Raw genomic sequence first — 13,519 nt, 5'->3', positions numbered from 1 at the left:
CTCTCTATTCTTGCTCGTGGAAGGAGTTCATGTTTGCAGGATTTATGAAGGCTTCATTCCTCCATCCAGTTTTGGGTTTTAAAGGTTAGCACCTTTATTCTCTCATGTTTCATTGCTAGTATGGCTCATTACATCATTTACAAATAGAAAAATTTGTGGGTTTTTTTTAGATTGGAAATAAAAGTAGTTTTTTTATTTATACGTCATTTGAGCTCAAACTCACTTGGTAGTTTGCATATGTAGATGAAGGAAGCCTATAGTAGTTCATCAAAACTAGTATTCACCTTTCATTGCTAATATATGTAGCTCATTTCATAGTTTAGAAATAGAGAAATTCGAGGTTTTCAAATTAGGAATAATGGTGGATTTTCTTTAATTTAAACACCATTTGAGCTCAAACTCACTTGATAGTTTGCATATGGTGAAGAAGAAAGTTTATAGTAGTTGATCAAAACGAGTATCCACCTTTCATTGCTATTATATAGCTAATTTCATGGTTTACAAATGAAAAAAAATATATTAGTTGATCAAAATATGTATAGAGAGTAGATGGCGACTGCTTCCGGGTCCTCGGCCTCGCATGGGGTTCCTGAGCGACTAAGGTAGGACCTCACTCTCATTGCGTGCGACGAGTGTAAGCAAAAGACTGTGTTGGAGTACTGAGTGAATAAGCAATGTCCCAACCATGGTCGCATCTTCTACAAGTGTCCGGATCGCAATGTGGGTTCTTTTGGTCACGTTTTTTATGGTTTGTAGCCGCTTTTTTATGATTTTGATTAAAGTTCTTGATTTGGTGTTCTTGTTTCAGTGGAATGGTACCAGATGTAAAGGTTGGTACTAGGAGGAGGACTATATTAAGGATGTAAAAAAATCGGCTGAGGAGAGTGCACATGTGCATGAAGAGGCAGTGGACCAACAGAGCAAACCTATTGATGAAGAATTGACGAAGAATTTGTCTATTTTAGTTGGAATTGGTTGTGAAATACTTATCCTGTTGAAGTGCAATGTAGGTTTAGTTTATTTAGTACTATTTAGGATTGTCTATAATGTATCATGGCTTTAATAAATTAATGTTCAAGTAAAACAGCTATAGTAGGATATTCATTGAATATGTTGAGTAATTGATCTTTTGGACCTTTGAATTAATTAATCATGCATGTATTGTAATATATGGAGATTGGCATGTTCAAGGTTTTTATTTGCTCATGTAATGTAGACGAACCAGCAATGGATGTACGTTGACCGCCACTCCCAATAGTTCATTGAGGGCGTGCATGATTTCCTACGTATGGGCGAGGCCTGGGGGCAGTTGGGGGCAAAGCCCTAGGGTCGCTGCCGCCGCGGGCACCATTCATGCGAGGAGAGACTATAGGAGACGGAGAGGGAGGCGCGGCCGGTGGGGGAGCTTGCGTCGGGCGCGGCCGCCAGCCAAAACCCTAGCCTTCCGCTGGACTTGGGGAAGGAGACGAAGGCACTCGAGGAGGACAGAGAGAGGGGCGCGGTGCCGACTAGAGTAGAAGATGGTGGTGCCGGCTGAAGAGGGATACTATGGGCGAAGAGGGAGGCGCCGCTGTTGGCCTAGTCGCGGCTCGTGAGAGATCGCGAGCGGAGGGGAAGGCAGCTCATTGATGTTTATTTTTTTCGGAAAAAGGCACCCAATGAATCGAACCGTTGACATGGGCACGTGCGTGGTGGATTAGGGGCGGAGGGAGGGCGCGCGTTCGTAGAAGGTGCAGACACATTGAACCATACCCGTTGGATTTAGCTGAGTAAGGAGAGAGAATGGCTGATAGATGATCAGGTGTATATGTTTTTAAGATGGTGCATTTTCAGGGTATTGTTTGTGTGGATGGAGTAAAGGTTATCTCTACGGAGCAGGCAATTGCAGGGTGGACCGAGGATAATTGTAATAGATGGTTTATTTAGGAGTAGAGATTGAATTGGGCAAAATATAATCATCTTTACAACATTATCACCTTTTATTGATACATTGTTCTATCAATGATAATACCTGCTGACATGAGTCTAACATAGGGGTATGCTAAGTCTCTGAGAAGAACGCGATAGTGTGAACTGACCCCTGTCTGATTCTCTGAATTGCTCGGGGGCTGTACCAATTGGGTACGCTTGCGCGTACCCTCTAGCGAAAAGGAATAGCTCGGTAGCCTAAAAGTGACCCTCCCCCGATGAGGCTCGATGTGAGGATGGCAAGGCGGAGAAGGCTAGAGCCATCGTCCCTCGGGGCTCGGGGTCTCGGCTAGAACGCGGGGATTCTCGACCGAAGGGGAGCCTCGATCCGTCCTTAGCCCGAGCGGTCATCCCAGAAGCCAGTGCCAAAATCTGTAAGGCGCTGAGAGCCTGACGGACGTACAAGCACTACATCGCCACCCGTTCCATGGCGCAAGGCACTGTCAGTTACTCACCCGGTAGGGCCATGCCCGGGGCGTGACGCATCAGGACAAAGATCTTCCCAAGCCCATGGAGCGCCGGGTTCCAGGCCTGCTCGTCAGCTCCTTAGGGTAGGAGGGAGTCCATGCATATCAAGAAATCCTAGAGAAGGCACGGTCACGGATGGCTCCCCAGTAGCAGACAACACCTGACGGTCAAGCGTCATACTGTAGTAGGGACGTGAAGGAGTGGTTGCGGCACTGTCGGCCCCCTCCTACCCAACAAAGAAGGACCTGGACGGCGCCAATACGGAGGAACAAGAAGCACGATACCCTAGAGAAAACCCTGACTTGTACCTCGTGCCAGTTCCACCACTGAGCGCCATGCTCTTGGGCCACTGTCATCGCAGGGTGCCGCCATGCCGGCCGGGCACTGGCACAGTGGCACTAACAGAGATGGGCATCCAAGGGACACCCGTGTAGTCCGCGTGCGGTGCACGGATGTTGCTGCCACAGGACAGGCGCGGGCACAGCTGGTGCCGCCACCGTCGAGCGGGATCATGGCAATTGCCACCGACTAGGCGCGCGGAACCACCGCTGCAGCACCCGAGCGCGCGGGGTCGCAGTCGGCCAGCACACATCAACAATCAGCGTGGTGGTCGAGGAAGTCGTCCGTCGGTCGATGATGTCAAAAAGGTAAGAACACAACGAATTGAAGAAAACAACATCTGTACTTACAGTTTCGCCCAGTTTTTTAGCACTACTTCAGCAATACTTTTTAGCGAACGAAAAGTGTTTTTCTCTTGCAACAAATCAGCATCAACATCAGCAGCAGCCAAATTTCAGCACCAACAGTGTTTGTCTATATGCTCTTGCTTGCTTTTTCTTCAACAGTGAATGCAAGCGTCCACATTTTTGTTCTTTCGGAGTTCTCTTCTTGGTCTGATTTGCAGGCCGCAGTGCCACTCATTCGTTTGTCTCCAATCTCCATGTTTGTTGCAATCTTGCAGAGGACAGACGAAGAAGATAACAACAGCTGTCTTGCAGGGAAGCACGGGCTGTATCGCTGGCATAATCTTCTTGCACAGTGGCCGATTACTGCATCAGTGCACACCTCCAGCGAGTTCTTGCGGCCAACCGTCGTTCCTCTGTTGCCAGTTCTTCATTCAGTGAAGAACGTAGTTGATTGGGGCCTCTCGTCGCTAGAGAGACAGAGTGCTGATAACGTGTTACAGCGTCGGTACAGAGCGTAAGTGCCAATAACCTACCTATTACAGCGTGGTAGAGAGTGAAAGCGTCGATAGGCGAGTGACAGCGAGAGAATGAGATTAACTGTTGATTGGCATCGTGCATCTGGACAGTTGCTTTGTAGATCACTGACGTTCTCTGTGTCTCTATTGGAAGCGTCATTAGAAGTTACTACAGTAATAAGAAAATTATCACTAATTGATGACTTCACTATTAAATAATTCTCCATAGTTATTACTTGATCTAGTTATTACAGTATATTCACTTGTTACGGCAGTAAAAATCAAATAACTACTACTTGGATATTTCTTAAAATTACTCCAAAAAATCAAATAACTATTAATTAACTAGAATAACTCTTTTTTCCTGCAAACTGAGCGTAGAAGGTTCTTAGTGATGAAGCCACTCCGCCTGGTTTAAATCGTCGATACTCAATCTTCAAGGCCAAAGCAAATTATTCTTGTGATTTGACAAAAAAAAAAGGAGAAACAATTTCCCCGGTTGAAGACTTTCCCGGTCATTTTATTTTTATTTTCCAAAAAAACATCATATCAATTATCAACATTATTTTTTTATCTTTACCACACTACAAATACTTGAGAGCATCAACCATATCATGTTAAGCGTATTTCTCTATGGTGGTGTTTGATCAAATTAGCAAGTTAATGTTTAGAGTCTATTAGGTCTTGGTAGCCCATAATTAGCCTATGTTAGCTCTTATTATATATTAATTAGCCTACACTACTATATGAACAGTTTTTCCTAGGATATATTCGCCGCTGATTTTATTCAAACTGTTGGTGACAATATGGGGTTGCATGGGGCTGTTGCACTCCAATTTTTTAGCTCCACTCTAGCTTTATCTTGCCAAACATCTCCGGCTCCTAAAACTCCGCTCTAAGAAAATGATGGAGTTGACTGCCAACTCTACATTTTTTTCTAGAACAACTCAAGGGGTACGCCAGGATTTGGTCTTTTGTACTCCCTCATGGAGTTGGGCAAAATTACTGACTAATGCCACCCGTTAGAGCAAATCCAGCAACACTACCCAAATGGCCCCTTATCCCCAATTTTGGTAGTGGAGCGAAAAGACGCAGCTCCAGCAGGTCCCCTACTCGACCTCCCAAATTTACGAGCTACCCAAATCCCCCCCCCTAACCCATTCCTGTTGGCCCCCTACTGGACAACCCAAAAATTTCTTCGTTGTTTTCTTTGACGTGCAGACGTCTTCCGCTGCCCGGCGTGGCTTCCCTGCCCGACGCGCTCTCCCCGACGTGGCTCCCTGCTGGCCACTTTGAGAGCCTATGTTTGGTTTTAGATAATTGAGACAACCAAGTGGACTAACCTTCTATTCTAGTGTTGTGATTAATTAAGAAAGGTTTGTTCACATCCAAGGTGGAGCAAGATGGCACTCAAGATGATGGAGATGGCCACATGATGGTGATCAAGTGCTCCAACTTTGGAAAACAAGAAAGAGAAAAAAAACTATGGGCTCAAGACAAAGGTATAACTAGGGATTTTGTTTTGTCGGTCAAGACGAAATAGAGTGCATGATTAGATTTAGGATAGATGGTCGTACTATTAAGAGGGGAGCTCTAATTAGATAATTCGGTCATCTAGTGCCACTAGATGTTGGAATACTTTGCATATGCATTTAGGCCTAGTGACACACTCAGAGGGCAAGTGCAAAAATTTATGAAAAAAGCTAACTTGGCTCTAACATATTTGTGAAAACATTTGAGAGTTAGCTCGCTTGCAAGGTGGCGCTTGGTGTTCTCGGTGCTACTGTTTAGCAAGCACCTGACGAGTACAGTACACGCACCGGATACGATGGTGACCGATGCACTCTGCATTGTGTTCAGCCGAGCACCATGGCATCCGGTGTGCACCGGATGTGGTGGCACTGGATACATGATCCAGAGGCGATGTACCTCAGTTATTTCTGTGATATAGGCACCTAACACATCTAGTGTGACACCTGATGTGTCATCGGCATTGGATTCCAGAGAGCATGTTGGTGGGGCTCTCAGTGCTTGTATGCATAGGACATGTCAGATGGCGTATCCAGTGGTCGCACCGGATCTCTGACAACGCGACAATGCCAATGGTTGATTTTTCGAACGTTAGAATATAGTCGTTGGGTCGCACCGGACGTATCCAGTGTAGACATCCAGTTCACCTGTAGTCAGCCCAAAAAGTGCATAACGCTTGGCTTCTCAATTGGGCCCATAAATAGATGGTGTGGCCAGCCTTGGCCACTCTCTTGACCTCCATTAAGTTGTGCAAACCCCCTGAGAGCTAAAGAATACAATCCACTCATTTGCATCACTTTGGATGACATTTGGAGTGATATTGATAGCTTCTAGTGCATTGGCTTAGTGATCTTTCATCTTGTGGCACTAGTTGGATGAGTTGGTCTTGTAAAGCTCTTGCTACTCATGGTGATTGTCATCACATAGCTGACCCTGAGCTTATGGGATCGTTGAGCGGCTTTGGTGACTGTTGCCGGCTCTGCTCGATTGATTGTGAGGGGTTCTTGTGTTTATTTCCCAGGAGAGATTCACAAAAAGCAACTCTATTGAAATCGTGGACTAGGAAGTGCTCTCTTTTGTGGTCTTTACGGTGCCCAAGGTGTCGGTGTGACGTGTGATGCCAATTAGCGCATGAATCACCGAGTTTGTACTCACCACAACATGGATGTTGGTTGCCGGCAAGTAACCCAACCATGGGGATAAATCTTGGTGTTCATATTGTCTCTTGCCTCGTTTGTTTGCTATCTATCACACTCACAATTACATTTCATATATTTGTCTTGTGTGGTAGTCATATATTTGTCTTGTGTGGTAGTTGCTTGTGTAGCTTAGTGTAGCATAGAGCTAGTTGTAGTTGCTATTAGTTATCTTGTTTAGTTGCTCCTGATAGTTATTGTTAGTAGTGGTAGTTGCTAGTTTGCTTGATTGTGTGAAAAAACAACCTAGAGATTATAGCAGCTAGCATTGTGTAGAAGGTTTGCTTGTGGTGAAGTAGAGCTTTGTGTGAAAAAACAACCTAGAGATCATAGCAACTAGCATTGTGTAGAAGGTTTGCTTGTGGTGAAGTAGAGTTAGAGCAAATTGCATAAGCACTGTCTTATTTCATAATCAACTTTGCTCTAGTGTATTCTGATTTCATAGGAAAAGTTGAATAGGCTACTCACCTCCCTTGAGCCATTTAGATCCTATCACGCTCGCTCCTCTACAGCAAGGCATCCTTCTGGCAACAGGCGCCTTTAGCGTGGCGGCTGTCCCCGGCGCGGGCGGGCCTCCCTGGAGCAGTGGCTCCCTGGTGTGCACATGGTGTTCGTCCTCGGCGTAGTGGCTGTCCTCGGTGCAATGGCCATTCCCGGCTTAGTGGAGGGCATTGCCTGGCATGGAAGCCTACCTTGGTGGCCTAATCCGGTGGCATGACCTGCACGGGCATAGTGGCCCTCCATGATGGCACCTCGATGTGAGCATGTCGGTGTTTCAAGTAGCCACCGACTAGTAAATTTCTAATATTGCGCGTCTGGCTCAGATGGTGTGCTTAGAGGACACAAGGTTTATACTGGTTCGAGCAGAATGCCCCTACATCTAGTTCATTACTGTTGTTCATGTTACTAGCACTGAAAGTTCGTAGTAGGGGTTACAAATGGTTGAGAGAGGGAAATGTCCTAAGTCTCTGGTAAAAGGAGCGAACGGGGGCTGAGAGCTTGGTCGCTTCTCGGTTGTATGCTTGTGTGTTCTGATTGGTCTGGGTTTGATGGGTTCGAGTCCCCTTCATGGGAGGCCCTGCTTTCCCTTTTATAGGCCAAGGGAAAGCATGCGTTATAGCGGAGGAAAAAGAGGAGAATGAGAAGGAGAAGAGGTCCTCTAGGATCACTGGGTCCTTCTTTTCCTTCATGCAGGTCCCACCGACCCTATAGACATCAACAGGGATAGCTCCATGTCGTGGCCCTATCCGTCATGGGCGCCATGCGCAGGCATCGTCTCGTAGTCGTGGCGCTCCACTTCCTCCTAGCGGACATCGTGGTGAACTGACGCACCTGTCAGTGCTCGTACGAAGGTTAGGCAGAACAACACTAGTATGCCCGATGTTGTTCCTGATGGGAATCCCCAGGCATGGCATGTCATGGCCATAGGTTAGATCAGGGTGTGCCGGTCATTTCCTTGGTGTCTGAGCTTTGACCTAGGCCCATTCGCTTGGACCTGGAGTGGTTGGCGGTGGTATGGGTCCTCTTCGGGTGAGACAGATCCCCCGATCTCGGGGTCTGGGGTGGCGGAGTCCCCCCTAGAGGCTGGGTGAGGCAGAGTGCAACCCCAAGGGTCGGGCAAGGCAGAGCCTGTGGCCTCGGTGTTGGGCGAGGCGAAACCCACCCCCAGATGTCGGGCGAGGCGAAGTCCGCCCTTAGAGGTTGGGCGAGGTGGAGCCCTCCCCTAGAGGTCGGGCGAGGCAGAGCCCATAGCCTCACTATCGGGCGAGGCAGAGCCTACCCCTAGAGGTCAGGCAAGGCGGAGCCCGCCCTTAGAGTACGGTCGAGGCGGATTTCGCCCTTAGAGGTCGGGGTGAGACGGAGCCCGCAGCCTCGGTGTCGGGTAAGGTGGAGCTTGCCCCTAGAGGTCGGTCGAGGCAGAGTCCTCCCTTTAGAGGCTCGGCTAGGCGGAGCCAGCCCTTAGAGGTTGGGCGAGGCGGAGCCCACCCCTAGAGGTCGATCTTAGTGGAGTTCGCCCTTAGAGGTCGGGCGAGGTGAAGCCCACCCCCAGAGGTCGGTCGAGGCAGAGTCTGCCCTAAGAGGCCAGGCGAGGCAGAGACAGCCCTCAGAGGTCGGGCAAGGCGGAGTTGGCCTTTAGAGGTCGGGTGAGGCGGTGTATGCATCCTCAGTGTCAGGCGAGGCAAAGCTTGCGCACCTGGGGGTCAGTTGGAGCTGTAGTCGCGCTCTTGACTACTCAGATGAATCAATGTTGATGGTTATTAGCTCCTCTTTGGGTTCCCTAGTATTGGTCCCCGACAGTAGTCCTCGAGCCTGTGGAGGAGTATAATACTACTTCGGAGGCTTTTCTGAATGGGAGGACTCTGAAGGCATTGACTTTCTTTTGTCGTCCACAGCGTGACCTAGGGGCGGTGATTCCCTTTTCTCGAGCCCCCTCCCATAGAAGGGGCTCGGTCGAGGATTGGTTCATCTTTGCAATTGTCTTCCCTCGAGCATTTTTTCTGATAAAAATGGAGGGGCCGAGCCGTGCCATGATTTTCCTCTAAGGATGAATCATGGCGCCCGGTGAGCTATTAATGGGCTAGTCTATGTGGGGCCCCTAGCATCCCATTCATGGGGATCCAGCTTGGGTCAGCTTGGTGATCAACTCCAGATTCTTAGCGGTCAATCCATATAGTTCTCGGGTCCGTTCGACCGGTCCTGAGGGCTATGTGCCTTTCTTCGAGGAAAAACCATGGATCATAACCGGTCGAGACTCAAACGTGGGCTAGGATGCCCACGACACTCGTGCGCCTAGGTGCTGGCCCCTAGCGGGCCCATCCCTTTCCACCTCTCACTCTAAAGATGCTTGGAGTGGTTGTTGAACCTGTCGATGGGCTAACCTGCGAACTCCTAGGCCCAGTCGGGCCAAAGAGGCGCTTTTAGATCCGTATTCCTCTTACTCTGACGAGTCATGGCCCGTCTAGATAGGCAAAACATCCGGCGAGTTTTCCAAGGGAACAAACAGAGATTGCATGCGCACGTTCCGCGGTGAGATGTTATGGCAGATCATGGCAGGCATGGAGATCTAGGTGGGTGGTTGGTTTCCTCGCATCTGTCGCCCCTATAAAACCAAAGGGTTCGACCCCGGATTCAATACCTTGCATCCTTGCCTTCGTAGCGACGACCTTCACTGCCAATCGCTTAGGTTTCCTGTCTTCGCATCCCAGCCACCATCAAACTTGGATCCACCTGCCCCCATCTCTAATGGATCCATGGTGCCATTCTGACATCACCTTCCAGCGCATGGAGGGCCGCGTCCATCGCGGTCTTCTCCGCACGCGGACCTCGGCCGAGGAGTGGCTGCTACGCGGCGAGGAGGATCTACCATCACCGTCCGTTGGCTACGTAGTGTCATTTGCCCACTTCCATGAGTGTGGGTTCGCGAACCCCACCCATAGATTTCTCTGTGGGCTGCTGCACTACTACAGGATCGAGCTACAACATCTAAACCCCAACAGGATCCAACACATGGCGGCGTTCATCGCCCTGTGCGAGGGAATCCTGGGGATCAGCCCCCACTTCAATCTATGGAGGTACTTCTTCGCCGTCATCCTCTAGAAGAAGAGGGAGAAGGGCAGTAGGCAGGAGCTACACAGCCGATGGGGTGCGTCAGCATCCAACTCCAGAACAATCGGGTCGGCGAGTACCCATCGATGTGGTTATCAACATCCAACAAGGAGTGGCACTCGTAGTGATTCTACCTCAAGAATGACGCCGCTGCCCCTCTACCAGAGTTCACCAGGCACCTGATTGAAGAGGCCCCAGAGTCATGGAGGAAGTGGGGCATCCCGAAGAATGACAAGAAGAAGATTCGGGACCATATCACCTCCATCCACATCCTGAAGGAGAGCGGCCTGAAGGGGTCAGGCACCATCAAGGCCTCCCATGCAAGGAGGGTGGCGCCATTGATGACGTGCATTCTCCCACTATATGCGATGGCGCCAGAGGCATTGTTCGACGGAACGGCGCTTGCCGAGGAGGCGCTCCCCAACTCTGAGATCGCGCAATGCATCAAGGAGGCAATGGAGCCCTCACGGGACGACGTGGGTGCCCCCCTTGATTTTGTCTACCCTATGCCAGGAATCCTCTGATGTAGCCAGAACTGGGCCACATCATCTTCGTAAGTTTCCCCTTCTCATGCCTTCTCTTCAATTGATTTCCCAACCTCTCGATACTAACTTTGAGAGGGGCGGGACCAGCTGAGGGACCTCATCTTCATGGATCACCCAACGCCATTGCCGAGGGATTCATCCATGAGGGTGGTGAATCACGCTGAGGGTGAGCGACTAAGGAAGGCAAAGGAGGACAAGAGGAAGAAGAAGCAGCAGAAGCTATAGGCACGGGAGCGAGGGGAGGACACCGACACCGACAACGATGACGATGATGGAGACGACGACAAGGTAGTTGACGACATCGAGTGGGATGACCTAGAGAACAAGGATGTGCTGATAGGTATCGATTCATCCTTGTAGGAGTTGGGACCCTTCCCATTCCACAGAGGGGAGGGCATGTCCAGGGAGCTAGCGGAGGCGAGCCGTACTGTCGGTCTGCCCCAGGTGTCAACAAGGGCGAGCGGTTCTACCATCGTGCCTGAGGTGCCAGCGAAGGTGGGCGACCCCATCGTCTCACCCCAAGAGCTAAGGGGAGCGAGCCCCTTTGCCTGGGAGCTATGGGCGGGCTTGAAACAGCCTCATTCCAACAAGGTGGAGCAAAGTTCGGGGGGTTCACCCCCCAAATGCATCTGCTGCCCGACGGCGCTGAGGTGGGTTATCGGTTCCTCTGTTTTTTTTCTGTTTTGGTCGGATTTCATCATGACTTAAGCTTTTCATCCCTTGCAGCATTGGTAGGCAGTGTAATCCTTTAGCACTTGCGCCGAAGAAAAGTATCGCTCTTCAAGTGAGGCGGCAGTCGTTGGCTGGTGTCACACCCATTTCAGGTGGGAGCGGTGCTAGTGTGACTGCATCGCTGGCTGGTTAGGCACCGCCCATAGTGGCGCCCGTGCCCTCGGTGGGATGAGCAGACGTGGGCACTCAAGGGGTGCCCTCGGATGTTGCCGAGCAGCCAGTGATGGCTATGATACTGCTGCCGACAGTAGGGAAGACGGGGCTACCGACGGCGGGGCGGACGGGGCTACCACCCGTGCTTGTGGCACCGACCATAGTGGACACGATGTAGCCTGTCGTGACCCCGCCAACATAGGTGGAGGTGGTGGTGGTGGCGGTTGTGATAGGTGGGTCATAGCCTGGCATAATCGTGGCGGCACCTGAGGCACCGGCATGACCCACGCCATCGGTGGCCCAAGTGACGGAGTCTGGCATGGGCCGGATGGAGGGGGACACGGCTGAGGGGTCCACAGAAGTCATGGTCCTAGGAGAGGGGTCGGCGTCCGTACCGCTGACCCCTTCCATTGCCGGTTGGGGCGTCGTGGTGGGGACATCACGACGAGAGGGGTCGGCAGCGCTTGGAGCCGGTAGAGAGTCGTCCCTAGCCCTAACATCGGTGGACGATGACTCTCCTACGTGAGGTGAGCCCCTGCTCTAGTGGATGAACCCGCAGGAGCCAGCGTCAACGCTTTTCACCCTCGCCGCCGCCGCCAAGAGCATGGAGTGGGAGAGCCTCAACATGGGGATCATGTCCATGCTCGAGGCCCTAGACCATGCTAGCGGTGCCTTGCATGACATTGTCATTCCCTCCGGTCGGGTATTTGCTTGATCCTACTTCTTTCCCTTTTCTTTCTCTATATATTTTTTGTTTTCTGACCATTGTCTCCCTTCAGTCCCTCATAGCTCACAGCCAGGGGAAGTCTCAGTTCCTTCCTGAATAGAAGGAAACCTGGGATCACCTCGTCGAGGAGGCATGATTGTGCGAGGAGGTTACCGCTCAGCTTATTGCCACCTAGTAGAGGGTGGCCGAGTTGACTCCCCTCGCCGAGGAGGCGGACAGGCTTCGATCATGGGTGGTCGAGGCCCATCGGGACGCTGATGAGGCCAAGAAGGTGTTCGAGTCCCTATCGGTGAGGTCATGGAGGGATGACGAGGAGGCCGTCAAGGTCAGGAATGAGTGGGATGAGCTACTCTAGAGGGATGCCAAGACCATCTAGTGGATCTTTGACCTTCTGGACGAGGTTGAGAAGCAAAGGGAGCTGAAGCTGGGGGCCGAGGAGAAGCTCGTGGCCCTAGAGAAGAAGTCGAGCCTAGATGCTGCGTGATTGCTCGGCTACGCAAGGAGCGGATGAGCTGCTCCAAACCATGGAGAGGCTCTGCTCGGAACATGGCGTAGCTCGTGAGGAGCATGACCAGGCCTTTCGAGAGCGTGACCAGGCTTGCCAAGAGTGCGACAACACGCAGCAGAAGGTCAACTCCCTCTAGACCGAGCTCATAAACATGACAGCCCAGAAGTAGGAGGCCAAGAGCATTTCAGCTGGGCTGACCGTGGACCTTGCTGAGGCAAAGAGGAATCTTTAGGCTAAGAGCGACGAGCTCGGTATCCTAAGTGCCACCCTTGGAGTGGTCTGCGATGACCTTAAGGTGGTGCGGTCAGAGGGGATCAGCTCACTCGTGGCCCGTGCCGTCAAAATCATGGCTCAAGTGCGCCAGCTCAAGAGGAATGCCCTTCGCACCAGGGTCAACCAATCCTTCGTGATTGCTCATTCTCATTATGGGGACAACATTGACCTAGAGACGATGAGCCACACCTTCGTGCTTGGCTATGATGTCCATGAGCTAGAGGAGATGGAAGCAGCGGTGGCTCCCCTTTGGCAGGACCTGGTGGACAGGATCGAAGGCATAGTTCTCCCTTGGAGAGGCTAGTTAGCCAGATAGGTCGGACGATCATCCTTGTAACAAGCAGTCAAGTTCTAACCCCTCTGTACTATCTGAACAAACTTATTATTTTGTTTCATTTGATTGAATCTATTTTTCTCCCTTTTTATGTGTGAAAAGGGGGTAATGCGTTTTGACCCTTCTGTTTGTTAAGATCGTAGAGTTCGAGGTGTAGGAGGGAAACTCTGATCAGGCTGGTAAGCAGGAGTGCCATAGCTGCTAGGGCATAGGTTTGTTGTAGTCTAACCAGCCTTACTCAGTCGTTCATTTCCATAGACCTTGCCACTAGGTTTAAC

Source organism: Miscanthus floridulus, chromosome 16 (genome assembly GCF_019320115.1).
Source record: "Miscanthus floridulus cultivar M001 chromosome 16, ASM1932011v1, whole genome shotgun sequence".
NCBI lineage: Eukaryota > Viridiplantae > Streptophyta > Magnoliopsida > Poales > Poaceae > Miscanthus > Miscanthus floridulus.
This window is presented reverse-complemented; position numbering follows the sequence as displayed.